Consider the following 13,675-nt stretch of genomic DNA (forward strand, 5'->3'; position numbering starts at 1 on the left):
CCCGCCTCACCAGACCCTGACAATCGCTGATCTAGTCACTGTCTCTGTTCTTTCCTAGAACGTTGGTATATTGAATTTTTAAAAAGCAGTTTTGAAAGATTTTTATGAACACAGCATTTTTGTTAAGTAGTGGGAGCTCAGTTCAGTTTCAGTTCAGTTCAGTTCAGTCACTCAGTCGTGTCCGACTCTTTGCGACCCCATGAATCGCAGCACGCCAGGCCTCCCTGTCCATCACCAACTCCCGGAGTTCACTCAGACTCACGTCCATTGAGTCCGTGATGCCATCCAGCCATCTCATCCTGTGTTGTCCCCTTCTCCTCCTGCCCCCAATCCCTCCCAGCATCAGAGTCTTTTCCAATGAGCCAACTCTTCGCATGAGGTGGCCAAAGTATTGGAGTTTCAGCTTCAGCATCATTCCCTCCAAAGAAATCCCAGGGCCAATCTCTTTCAGAATGGACTGATTGGATCTCCTTGCAGTCCAAGGGACTCTCAAGAGTCTTCTCCAACACCACAGTTCAAAAGCATGAATTCTTCGTCGCTCAGCTTTCTTCACAGTCCAAATCTCACATCCATACATGACCACTGGAAAAACCATAGCCTTGACTAGACAGACCTTAGTTGGCAAAGTAACGTCTCTGCTTTTGAATATGCTATCTAGGTTGGTCATAACTTTCCTTCCAAGGAATAAGAGTCTTTTAATTTCATGGCTGCAATCACCATCTGCAGTGATTTTGGAGCAGTTCGGTTTAGTCACTCAGTTGTGTCCGACTCTTTGTAACCCCATGGACTGCAGCCTGCCAGGCCTCCCTGTCCATCAGCAACTCCTGGAGCTTGCTCAAATGCTCGTCCCGAGTTGGTGATGCCTCCCAACCATCTCATCCTCTGTCACCCCTTTCTCCTCCCACCTTCAATCTTTCCCAGCAACAGGGTCTTTTCCAATGAGTCAGTTCTTTGCATCAGGTTGCCAAAGTATTGGAATTTCAGCTTCAGCATCAGTCCTTCAATGAATATTCAGGACTTATCTCCTTTAGGATTGACTGGTTGGATCTCCTTGCAGTCCAAGGGACTCTTAAGAGTCTTCTCCAGCACCACAGTTCAAAAGCATCAGTTCTTCGGTGCTCAGCATGCTTTAAAGTCCAACTCTCACATCCGTACATGACTTCTGGAAAAACCATAGCTTTGACTAGACAGACCTTTGTTGGCAAAGTAATACCTCTGCTTTTTAATATGCTGTCTAGGTTGATCATAGCTTTTCTTCCAAGGAACAAGCATCTTTTAATTTCATGGCTGCAGTCACCATCTGCAGTAGTTTTGGAACCCAAGAAAATAAAGTCTCTCACTGTTTCCACAGTTTTCCCATCTATTTGCCATGAAGTGATGGGACCACTTGTTTTCTGAATGTTCAGTTTTAAGCCAACTTTTTCACTCTTGTTTTTCACTTTCATCAAGAGACTCTTTAGTTCTTCTTCACTTTCTGCCATAAGGGTGCTGTCATCTGTGTATCTGAGGTTATTGATATTTCTCCTGGCAATCTTGATTCCACCTTGTGCTTCATCCAGCCTGGCATTTCACATGATGTACTCTGCATATAAGTTAAATAATCAGAGTGACAATATACAGCTTTGGTATACTCGTTTCCCAGTTTGGAACCAGCCTATTGTTCCATGTCCAGTTCTAACTGTTGCTTCTTGACCTGCATACAGATTTCTCAAGAGGCAGGTAAGGTGGTATAGGTACTAAATAACAATTAGAAACACTTCTTTTTTTTTTCTATTAAGTAAAATTCATATAACATAAAATCCATCATTTTCACCACTTAAAATGTGTGGTTCAGAGACTTTTAGCATGTTCACAAAGTTGTGCACCCACTGGCACCACTACTGTCCAGTTCCAGAACATTTTCATCACTGCAAGATGAAACCTCGTATCCATTGAGCAGTTCCTTTCCTCATGCTGTGGCAATCACTGGTCTGATTTATGTCCCTGTGGATTTGCCTATTCTGTACGTTTCATTTAAATGAAGTCAGATAATATATGGCCTTTTGTTTCTGGCTTCTTTTACTTGATGTTTTTAAGGTTGATCCACGTTGTAGCATGTTTCAGTATTTATGTCTTTCTTGTAGCTGAGTCATGATCATTGTATGAATATACCACATCTTGTTGAATCATTCGTCAGTGATGGACATTGGTGGTGTTTTCACTGTTTGACTGTTATGAATCATGCTGCAGTGAACATTCATGTATAAGTTGTTTGTTTGAACATATGTTTTAAAATCTCTTAGGCTTATAACCAATATATTTCTTTTGATAAACTTTACTTTTATAATAAGAGGCAAAGGTGCTTGATGGCTTACTTGTGGTAAAGTGCTGAAAGAATGATACTTTTCTCTTGGCATGATATTCATCATTGAGTACTGAAATCACTTAATTTTTCTGCTGTCTTCGCACAGTAAAGAAAGTTGGTCCTGATAGGGTGACATTAGTAGCTTTCCCTTTGAATTCTGTTAAGAGGAATTTCCTGAATTATGTTGTGTACCATTTAGTCTTTCAGAGAGTGAGATTCACTCACTGTGAAGTTTTATTATAAGATCTGCCTGTAGTCTTGAGGAATCTCTGAATGTATGAATTGTGTTTAACATTTTGTATTTAGAGGGATAATAGGCAGGATTCCCATTCTGTAATCTGTTTGGCATCAGTGATTTTATAGAGGTTTTATTCTTACTAACCACATTCCCTCTGAGGTTTGGACTATGATAGAGTGGCATTAAATATTAGTGTTTTCTTTTTCCTATTCCAGCCTTGAAGCTTTGTTTTGCTCTTACTGCTTTGACAAATTAATTTTCCTCAAGAAGACCTGGCAAATGTTTTCTTCTTCTAGAAAGTTTAGAGTAACCTGACCAATTTATTTAAAAGCTAATGTTGTTTTTCAGACTTATTGAAAGCGAGAAACATTCTTTGCTATCTTTGTAGTGTCTTAAGTGACTTTGGGATTCCCTGGAGATGATGGGAAATAGATAAATTATGTATTAACTGCCATCATAATTTAGTCCAAGAAATTCTTTTCAGGCAGGCACTTTAAAAGAGTTTGTGTGTAGAACACTGGACTAGAACCAAGAATATTTTAATTTCACATCCTTAAAAGACTCACTACTACTGGACAAATAGCTTGTACCTTGAGACTTCTTTTTGTAAAAATGATAATATTGACTCTCTAGTTTACAGGAATGTGTGATGGGAAATGAGTTCTGTTAATCAAGGTTCTTTATTTTGGAAGATATGTGTGTTATATGTATCTTTTTAGTATTTTTTCTTTATTTTAATAAGTGGGTGAATCGGCTATCTGATTATAAAAAAAGCCTCTGTCCAGTACTGTATGTGTATTCTATTTACCATTTCCAGTGCTCTTTTTTCTGTGTAGTTCTAGACTTCTACCTGGTATGTTTTCCTTCTGAAAGAAGGACTTCTTTTAACATTTCTTGTAGTTCAGATTTGCTGGTGATGGATCCTTTCATGGATTTTTGTCTGTTTGAAGAAGTCTTTAACGTGCCTTGATTTATCAAGGCTGTTTTCTCTGGGCATAGAATTCCAGGTTGACAGTCTGTTTTTGTTTTTTTTTTAACACTTTGGAAATATTTCTTCACTTCCACATCAGCTTTGCTTTCCTTCCAGACCTAAATATGTATTGTTTGCAAGATTATTCTGTATTATCTGCTGACACAGACATCTGCGTTGGTAGTTCTACAGTATTTATAAAGTTAGCAGAGTGCTTTGGTGTCTTTGGCAGACGAATATTATTTGCCTGTGTTTAGTTGTATGATATGACCATCATCTTGAGATAGAAAATGTGAAATAGATTTTTATATTTTCTTTACTGCTTATTTATTATTGACCAGAGAGCTGAATTGCTGCTGTTATTGATAACCCCAGTCTGGATGGGCTAGGTCACTTGTATTTATCTCCATGTGATCTTCTGATACACATTTTATCACCTTGAAAAATCTTGCAGACTAACAACTGCTAATTGTTTGCTAGCCAGACACTTGCATTCAGTAGTAATTTTTTTTCTTCTTGCTTCTCTGTCCCAGCAGGTATTACTCTCTTGAGAAGACACACCGACAGCACTTTCTTCAGATTCTGACAGTTGGTGAACAGCTGCTCTTGATCATAAGACTTAGAAGACAGTCTCCATCTTCCCAGATTGGATGTCTTTTCACATGGATTTTCTATTTCTCTATCTTTTAAAAAAATAAATATTTGGGAACATTCTGGATTATAACTGTTCATCCTCATCTATGCAAAGGAAGGAAAGCTGTTGTGCTTGGATTTTGAGGAGGTATGTCTTTTTTTCTTCTATTGCAAAATTACATCACTTAGAGCAGTATGACATCATAACACTGCCTCTTTCCTCAGTGGAACTCAGTTCTCGTTCATTCATTTACTCCATCTTCCTTACTCCTGTTCTTCCTTTATTTGTAGCAGTCATCATAGCTCAGTAAGTTTCTCTCCTTTATGTTTTTTGGGCCACAGCACACTGTATGTGGAATCTTAGCTCCCCAATCAGGGATCAAGTCCATGCCCCCAGCATTGGAAGTGCAGAGTCTTAATCACTGGACCACCAGGGAAGTCCTAGTAATAACTTTCCTGATGTATAATATAACAAGCTCATTTCTTACATCTTGGTGAATGTCACTGGGCTCTGGGTTAGTCTAATAAGTAACAGGAAGAAGCAGTTTGAATTTTTATACTTCAAGTTGAGATCATGACTTTGATGAATTGAATATTTTGTTTGCCCCCATTTTGCAGAGGCACTGGGTAGTTTGGGAAAGCTTATTGTCTCCAGCATAATGTATGGCTGTGTGATTTTATAGTCTGGTTCAGTATCATTTGCAAGAAGAGATGTGATATTATACAGTTTTGAACTAAAAATTGAGACATTTCAGTCCTAGTTTTGACATTATTATGGCCATACTTTGAGAGTTAAAGCATGTTCATTTTCTTATCTTTAAAATGTGTTATTATTTGTTTTACACAAAACTTATGAGATTGTTAAGGATCAAGTGAAACAATTTGTGTGGAAGACTGTTTTTATCAATATAAAGGCTTGTTACTGCATTGTGGAAAGCTGTAGGCATCTCTTTTATTTTCACTCAGAGACTCAGTTTTTATTTCTACAAAGTTTTGATGGTACAGCCTAGTCATGAATCAGCTTTTAAATCCCCATGCTTAGTTATGGTTGAATATTAGTGTTTATAGTGCCTAATTACATAGTAGGTTCTCATTATATTTTAAAAAGCAGATTTGTGTAATGTAATGCTGAGAAAACTTCAATTTGTGTGATAAGGAAGCATTTTACAAGATCTTTTGGTAGTTTTGAAGAGAGACTTTATTTGTTTATTTAATGTATTTAAAATATTTATTGAATTCTTACTATATTCTAGGCACTGGGGAAGAAAACTGACAAAAATCTCTGCTTTTATAGAGCTTATGTTGTATAATAAATATATAGGGAGACAGAATAAACAAAATAAGTAAAAATGCAGTTTTTAACCTATGGTGACCAGTTCTGATGAGAAAAGTAAAAGTGGGAAAGGGGAATAGGGCTCACTGAGGGGAGGAATATATTTAGTGATCACAGACAACCTTACAGAGAGGGTGACATTTTAGTAAAGTCTTGAAAGAGATGATGGAGAAATGCAGAAATATGAGAAGAGCATGCCAGGCATAGCAAATGGCAAGTGCAAAGGTCCTGAGACACAAACCTGTATGAGGAATGGCAAGGGTTGGGAAGGGTGGGTTCTTATGGTGCCTTATGTAAGTAGTTAGCAGCTGAACAACAAATGGAAGTACTTTCCAAGCTTTGATGTGCACATGAATTACTTAGGGTGTTCCTGTTAAATGATCTGGTCCCAAATAGTTTGTTTTTCATTTGGCAGCCACCATAATCTGAAGTAGTGTGAAGTGGCTGTGAAAAGCAGCTGACATTGATGTACGTTTATAGATGTGCAATGTTAGATTAAAAGGAGCGCCAGTCCCTTTGTTCTTGTACTGTCAGATTGTGTCTTGGGTATTGTGTCCCCTTAGGGACTTGTACTTTGGTGGGACAATGTTAATCTAAATCTTCCAGATAATGAGAGCTCTAGCCATCTTTATCTAGTGAAGAAGAGTAGCAGAATCAGGTGCTATTTTGCTATGGAAGCTAATACTTGAAAACTCAACTATCTAGATACATTTTGAAGAGCTTTAAGCAACAGGAGCAGGCTTCTCATCTGTATTACAGCAGAGGGCGATAGCAGGGGGAAACTACATCAGTGGAGGTCAATTTCATCCCACCCTGGGGAAGACCTTTCACACATAGGATCTGTCCAACAGTGGAGCAGGTGAATTGTGAGGTCTCTGTCATTAGAGATACTCAGATACAGGCTGGATGCTCGTCTTCTGGAGATAGTGAGAGGAACCCCTGCTAGAGTCTGGACTGCGTGAGTTTTCTCATCCCTCACAGCTCTTACGGTTTTCTAACTTCAGATGTTCTCTCTCCTTAGTGCTAATGTTGGCAATGATGAGAAAGTAATGAAAATCTTGTTGACTTAGTTCCTTAATAACTGGGGAAGAAATAAAATGAAATGTCTGCCAACCAGCCTGAGAGTACAGATTAAAAAGGCAGTTTCCTTAAGTGTGGAAAGCACAGAAGTAGAATACTAGATCTGTACATGAAATTTCATTTTTACTTTATAATTATTTTTTCCACAGAGCATCTCTTATGTACGACTAGCCTTTCATGGGAATAATTTAAGATGTGTTATCCTCAAGGATTGTTAGAATTTATGATGTTACACTCCATGTAAAACGTAAAGGCTGCTATAGTGTAGAAGGAGGCAGGGATTTGTCTGTTAAGACTAGATTTCACCCCCATCTCTGCTACTTGCTATGTACAGTGGGAAGTTTAATGATGAGACTTAATTTTCTCATCTGCTGTTGGCAGTGTTTACCTTTCAGAATTGTATATATACTGGAAATAATTTATTCTAAGTTTAAAGCCTGGTGCAAAGCACATAGATGGCATAAAAGTAATGCTAATTATTATTAGTAGCAACTATTCTAACAACATTGCTTAAATTGGAGGGTTTATTATTTGTATGTATGCAGCAAGGTAAGCTGGGAGTTTATATCAACAAACCCATTTGTATCTTCAAGCTTTACAAATGCAGACCAGGAATTAACTACTTTTGTGTGGGTTTTTCCACACCACAGTTGTTTATTTCCATACCAACTGGGTGTCCAACAATTCAGTTCACTTCTTACACTATCTCCCTGGTGTTAGTGTCAGATCTATAAGTTAAGTTCGGTTTCATAAGACCCCCAAGGTAGACACCAGTTGTAAGTCTTGGGTCACCTGTTATCCTCTCTGACTTTGCTACAAATTCTGTGGTTCCCATGACCCCCTTCTCAGGTTCAGTAATTCACTGGGTTGACTCACAAAACTCAGAAAAAAACACATTGCTTACATTTACAGATTTGTCAAGAAGGATACAGCTCAGAAACAGTTAACTGTAAGAGATGCATGGGCGGGTGTGGGGCACCTCCCTGCCCCTTGCAGGTGCACCACCCTCTGGTTCCTTGTGCTCATCCATCCGGAAGCTCCTGGAACCCCTTTGTTTAGGGAGTTTGTTGAGTTTCCGTCACCTGGGAATGATTGGTTGAATCACTGGCATGGGTGGCTAACTCTGTCCAGCCTGTCTCCCTTCCCCAGATTAGGGGCAGAACCTGAAAGCTGCAAACCTCTAATCACAGGGATAGTTCCTCTTGCAGCCACCTCCGGATGCTATCTTGGGGTGCCCGCCAAGAGTCATCTTGTGAGCATAAACTCAGGTCTGGTTGAAAGGGGCTTGTTTTGAATAACAAAAGACACTGCTCTAACTCAGGAAATTTAAAGGGTTTTAGGAGCTGTGTGTCAGGAACTGGAGGTAAAGACCAGATATATATTTCTTACGATATCATATTGTTGTTGTTCATTCGCTAAGTCATGTCCAACTCTTTGCAACCCCATGGACTGTAGCACACCAGGCTTCCTGTCCTTCACTATCTCCTTGAGTTTGCTCAAACTCATGTCCATTGAGTCAGTGATGCCATCCAACCATCTCATCCATAGTACGATTACATAAAACAAGATTTTGCTTTTAGAGTAGAGGGCTGAGTTTCAGAACATCAGTAGTGAGTTCCCTCGAGGTCACTGATTTGTTTCTTTATTGGGCTGTGATGCCACCATTTTGATTCTTGGTAATGTAAATAGCATTTGTTTTGAGATTCTTAGATGAGAGGTACCATTGAAAACAGCTAGATGTCATTTTCCTCAGGGATCATTATCATATTCCAGTATCAGTTCTTTTTCTGCCTAGACTTTTGTCCTCAGATGACTGTACTCTAATCCCATGACAGAGCTCATTCTTAGTGTAATGTGACAAAAAGATCATTTTTCCAACAGGAATAAGGCTTGTTTTTCTTAGACCTGTTGGGTCATGAAATTTGGATAGAGATGTCTTTTGGTAGTTTTAATCTTTTTAATGGTAAACCACATGTGAATTTTCATAGGAAGGAAGGGTAAATTGTTTGGAATTCCAAATTCATTCCTACTTAAAATTTTTTTTCCACACCTCTATCTGCTTATTTTAGTATGCTTGTTAGAGATGTGGTCACTGCCTTGTCCTAATACAAAAATTTCTTTACAGAGAATGTAAGCTTTAAGTAGGGCTTTGATGCAGAGATGGTAAAGAATCCTCATGCAATGAAGGAGACCCAGGTTCAATCCCTGGTTCAGGAAGATCCCCTAGAGACAAGAATGGCTACCCACTCCAGTGTTCTTGGCTAAGGAATTCCACGGACAGAGAAGCCCGACTGCCTACAATCCATGGTTGCAAAGACTCGGAATCGACTGAGCCACTAAGCACACGAGCCTTACGTGTTTGGACCTCTACAGGAAGTGTCTTGGTATACAGTAGTGAGCACTGGTCTAAGAGCGCCTAGCTGAGCTCTCAGCACACGTTCAGTTCAGTTCAGTCACTCAGCCGTGTCCGGCTCTGCGGCCCGATGAATCTCAGCACGCCAGGCCTCCCCGTCCATCACCAACTCCCGGAGTTCACTCAAACTCATGTCCATTGAGTCAGTGATGCCATCCAGCCATCTCATCCTCTGTCATCCCTTTCTCCTCCTGCCCCCCAATCCCTCCCAACATCAGGTCTTTTCCAATGAGTCAACTCTTGAATGAAGTGGCCAAAGTATTGGAGTTTCAGCTTTAGCATCAGTCCTTCCAATGAACACCCAGGACTGATCTCCTTTAGGATGGACTGGTTGGACCTCCTTGCAGTCCAAGGGACTCTCAAGAGTCTTCTCCAACACCACAGTTCAAAAGCAGCAATTCTTTGTCGCTCAGCTTTCTTCACAGTCCAACTCTCATATCCATACATGACCACTGGAAAAACCATAGCCTTGACTAGATTGACCTTTGTTGGCAAAGTAATATCTCTTTTGAATATGCTATCTAGGTTGGTCATAACTTTCCTTCCAAGGAGTAAGCTTTCTTTTAATTTCATGGCTGCAGTCACCATCTGCAGTGATTTTGGAGCCCCCCAAAATAAAGTCTGACACTGTTTCCACTGTTTCACCTCTATTTCCCATGAAGTAATGGGACCAGATGCCATGATCTTAGTTTTTGAATGTTGAGCTTTAAGCCAACTTTTTCACTCTGCTCTTTCACTTTCATCAAGAGGCTTTTTAGTTCTTCTTCACTTTCTGCCGTAAGGGTGGTGTCGTCTGTATATCTGAGGTTATTGATATTTCTCCCAGCAATCTTGATTCCAGCTTGTGCTTCTTCCAGCCCAGTGTTTCTCATGATGTACTCTGCATAGACGTTAAATAAGCAGGGTGACAATATACAGCCTTGACGCCCTCCTTTTCCTATTTGGAACCAGTCTGTTGTTCCATGCGGCACATGTTAGGCACTCAGTAAACATCTGTTCTCTTCTAGGAGTTAGAAAGTCAGTTCTAGCCTTTGCTGCCAGCTACCTATGTAAACTAATTAGAATCTCTATGTGTGCTAAGTCTCTCAGTCATGTTTGACTCTCTGCGACCCCGTGGACTGTAGTCCACCGGGCTCTTCTGTCCTGTGGGCTAATAAAGGTTTACTAATAAAAACCATGCAGCCATGAAATTTTTAAAAGACGCTTGCTCCTTAGAATAAAAGTTATGACCAACCTAGATAGCATATTAAAAAGCAGAGATGTTACTTTGCCAACAAAGGTCCGTCTAGTCAAAGCTATGATTTTTTCCAGAAGTCATTGTATGTGAGAGTTGGACCATAAAGAAAGCTGAGTGCCAAAGAATTGATGCTTTTGAACTGTGGTGTTGGAGAAGACTTTTGAGAGTCCCTTGGACAGCTAGGAGTTCCAACCAGTCCATCCTAAAGGAAATCAGTCCTGAATATTCATTGGAAAGACTGATGCTGAAGCTGAAACTCCAATACTTTGGCCACCTGATGGGAAGAACTGACTCACTGGAAAAGACCCTGATGCTGGGAAAGAACTGAAGGTGGGAGGAGAAGGTAAGGACAGATGATAAGATGGTTGAATGGCATCGCTGACACGATGGACATGAGTTTGAGTAAGCTCTGGGAGTTGGTGATGGACAGGGAAGCATGATGTGCTACAGTCCATGAGGTCGCAAAGAGTTGGACACGACTAAGCGACTGAACTGAACTGAATCAGATGCACTTTCTTAAGATCAGAGGATTTCCCAACTACTCACCCAAATGTTGAAAATGTTAGTCGCTCAGTAGTGTCCAAGTCTCTGCAACCCCAGGGACTGTAGCCTGCCAGGCTCTTCTGTCCATGGGATTTCCCAGGTGAGAATACTGGAATGGGTAACCTTTCCCTCCTCCAGGGGATCTTCCCAACCCAGGGAGCAAACCCAGGTCTTCCATATTACAGGCAGATTCTTTACCGTCTAAGCCACCAGGGAAGCCCAATCTCATGTCTTATCTTTTAAAATCACTAGAATCCTGGCCCTGAATCTGTGACTCAGTTTATTCTTAGCCTTATTTTTAAAAATTTAGTTTCAGTTGGCCTTCAAGTCAGTTTCTTGAAAGCAAGCAAACACAGAGTCACCAGATAGACTGAATTGGAAAGTGCCAAGAAATAACCGATTCTCTGTGGCTTTGGTTATTTCCTTGGCCATATGTTCTTCCTTCAGTTGAGTTACCTTAGATTTTCTCCTCATTTTTAGTTGGGACTGGCTGTTTATTAACAAGATTTCTTAGCACCAGTCCAAACAGGATAGAATGGGAGCCTCATAAAATGACGATCATTTTCCTAGTCATGTAGATCCCTAAATGGTGCCATGTGCAGTATAGTTTGGGTTCTTGGGAATACTATTTAAGCTTTTTTTTTTCCATTGTTCTCTTAAGATAGGTTTAGAGAAATTTGGCCAGTTGACCAAACTTTTTTAAAAATACCATATATTTTTCCTGTGTTTACATGTGTCATATTTCAGACAATGTAAATGCATTATGATTTTCAATTTCAATCTGATTTTATTTAGAGTTTGCTTAATTTCTTTTAGTACCTAGAGAATTTACATTACTCTTTCAAGTATTCTGAAATAAGAATTGCCCTTTTCTCTTCTAGTTTGCAGAAATAACTTTCTTTTACTGTGTTTTAGTAATTAAACTTTTCTTTTTTGTGGTTCTAAAATGAGATGACAGACTTGGCCACTTAAAAAGTAAACTAGAGAGGAGAGGGAAAAAAGGAATAGGTGAGGGAGATTAAGTACAAACTTCCAGCTGCAAAACAAAATGTGTCATGGGTGTGAAATGTAAAATTGGGGGAGTATAGTTAATAACTTTGTAACATCATTTATGGTGATGTAGTGAAACTAGATTCATTATGGTGATCAGTTTAAAATGTACGATAGAAATACTGAATCACTGTTGTCTAACAGGAAATAACATAGTATCGTTGGTTATACTTCAAAAACACAAACTCATAGCAAAGATTAGGTTTGTTACTGGAGGTGAGGGGGATGGGTGGAGGCGAGGGGGCCGTTGAATAAAGGCGGTCAAAAGGTACTAGCTTCCAGTTATAGATAAGTACTAGAAATGGCAACCCATTCCAGTGTTCTTGCCTGGAGAATCCCAGGGATGGGGGAGCCTGGTGGTCTGCCGTCTATGGGGTTGCACAGAGTCAAACACGACTGAAGTGACTTAGCAGTAGCAGCAGTAGGGATGTAATGTACATGATAACTATAATTAACACTGCTTTATGTTACATATGAAAGTTGTTGAGATGGAAAATCCTAAGAGTTTTCATCCCAAGAAAAAAATATTTTTCTCCTAGTGTGTTAATTTTGTTACCTATATGAGATGATGGCTTTTTATTAAACTTACGATGATAATCCTTTCATGATACATATAAATCAAATTATGATGTATGTTACGCATTCTTCAAATCCATGAACATGGCGTATCTTCCTGTCTGCTTGTGTTGTCTTCAGTTTCTTGTCAGTGCCTTCCTGTTTTCTGAGAGTTTTAGGCCTTCCTACGTGTAGTATCGTGTTGTCTGCAAGCAGTGGCAGTGTTTCCTCTTCCTTTTCAGTTCAGATTGATCTGCAGTTCCACCCCACGTGGATGATCACCATCATAGTTCTGTGAACATTTTTCTATACATCTCTTTTTACAAGTATATACACATATAGATGTGTATGTATGAAGTAATTTTACATAAATAGGATAATATTATAATGCTGTTTTTCTTTTGCCTCAGGCATAGGTTTTGGAGATTTTTGTGTCAGTAAGAGAGCAGTGTTAAAGATGGTATATTTCTTTTTGGACTGTGTTGCATGGCTTCTCTTATCTCTGAGTGTTCACTTACCAAGTGATATTTTGATATTTATTCAGTTTACCAAGGAGACTTTTCCTGCTGAGAAAAGAAGGTACTGACTGCCTGATAGTTATAATTCTGATTATAAATTAAAATATTAGTGCTGTGGGACAGATAAGTGTGAGGCTTTGCATAATATGAACAACTTTTTTCCAGAGTATAATTATTACTTTAGATAAGGTGATATCCAGCTTTTGTGTGGACAGAGATAATAGGTGTGGTGTGATGAATAGAAGGCTGGATTCAACTTTGACTATTCTACCTGTTTAGCTCTGAGATATTAGGCAAGTCTCTTAACCCTCTTTGAACTTTGGTGATGCAGATGGTAAAGAATCTGCCAGAAATACAGGAGACCTGGGTTTGATCCCTGGTCGGGACGATCCCCTGGGGAAGGGAATGGCTACCCACTCCAGTATGCTTGCCTGGAGAATTCCGTGGGTCACAAAGAGTCAGGCAAGACTTAGCGACTGACACTTAACCATTTTAGGATTTAGTTTCTTTGTTCTTTAACTGAATAATTGACTTCTCAGATCTAGTCCAACTTTAAAGCTTTATGACCATAAAATAAGAGCCAGCTTTTACCTTGGTTCATTGAGGTGTAACCTTTATGCTTCTACCTGTCTTACTCAAGACGTGTAAATGGCCCAAAATGAAGGCCAGGGAGTATAGTCCTGAGACTCTTACAAAAACCGCAGAATGAGGCAAGAGGTAGCACTGTGTTAGTTTTTAGAGGAAGTGTGAACCTGTGAACT

General features: G+C 39.5%; 1 protein-coding gene across 21 annotated transcripts in view; it reads left to right on the forward strand.

The window, feature by feature from the left end:
- TMCC1 (transmembrane and coiled-coil domain family 1) overlaps positions 1–13,675 on the forward strand; it is a 156,545-nt gene that overhangs the window by 6,854 nt on the left and 136,016 nt on the right. For 12 of the 21 annotated variants that reach the window (XM_069560958.1, XM_069560954.1, XM_069560962.1 and 9 more), the window contains one exon: positions 4,089–4,333. The gene's annotated coding sequence lies outside the window, so the exon portion shown is untranslated. Of the gene's footprint in view, positions 1–4,085; positions 4,334–10,322; positions 10,592–13,675 lie in introns of all 21 variants that reach the window. The other 9 variants (XM_069560959.1, XM_069560947.1, XM_069560948.1 and 6 more) reach the window with 2 other exon arrangements.

This window comes from Ovis canadensis, chromosome 19 (assembly GCF_042477335.2).
Source record: "Ovis canadensis isolate MfBH-ARS-UI-01 breed Bighorn chromosome 19, ARS-UI_OviCan_v2, whole genome shotgun sequence".
NCBI lineage: Eukaryota > Metazoa > Chordata > Mammalia > Artiodactyla > Bovidae > Ovis > Ovis canadensis.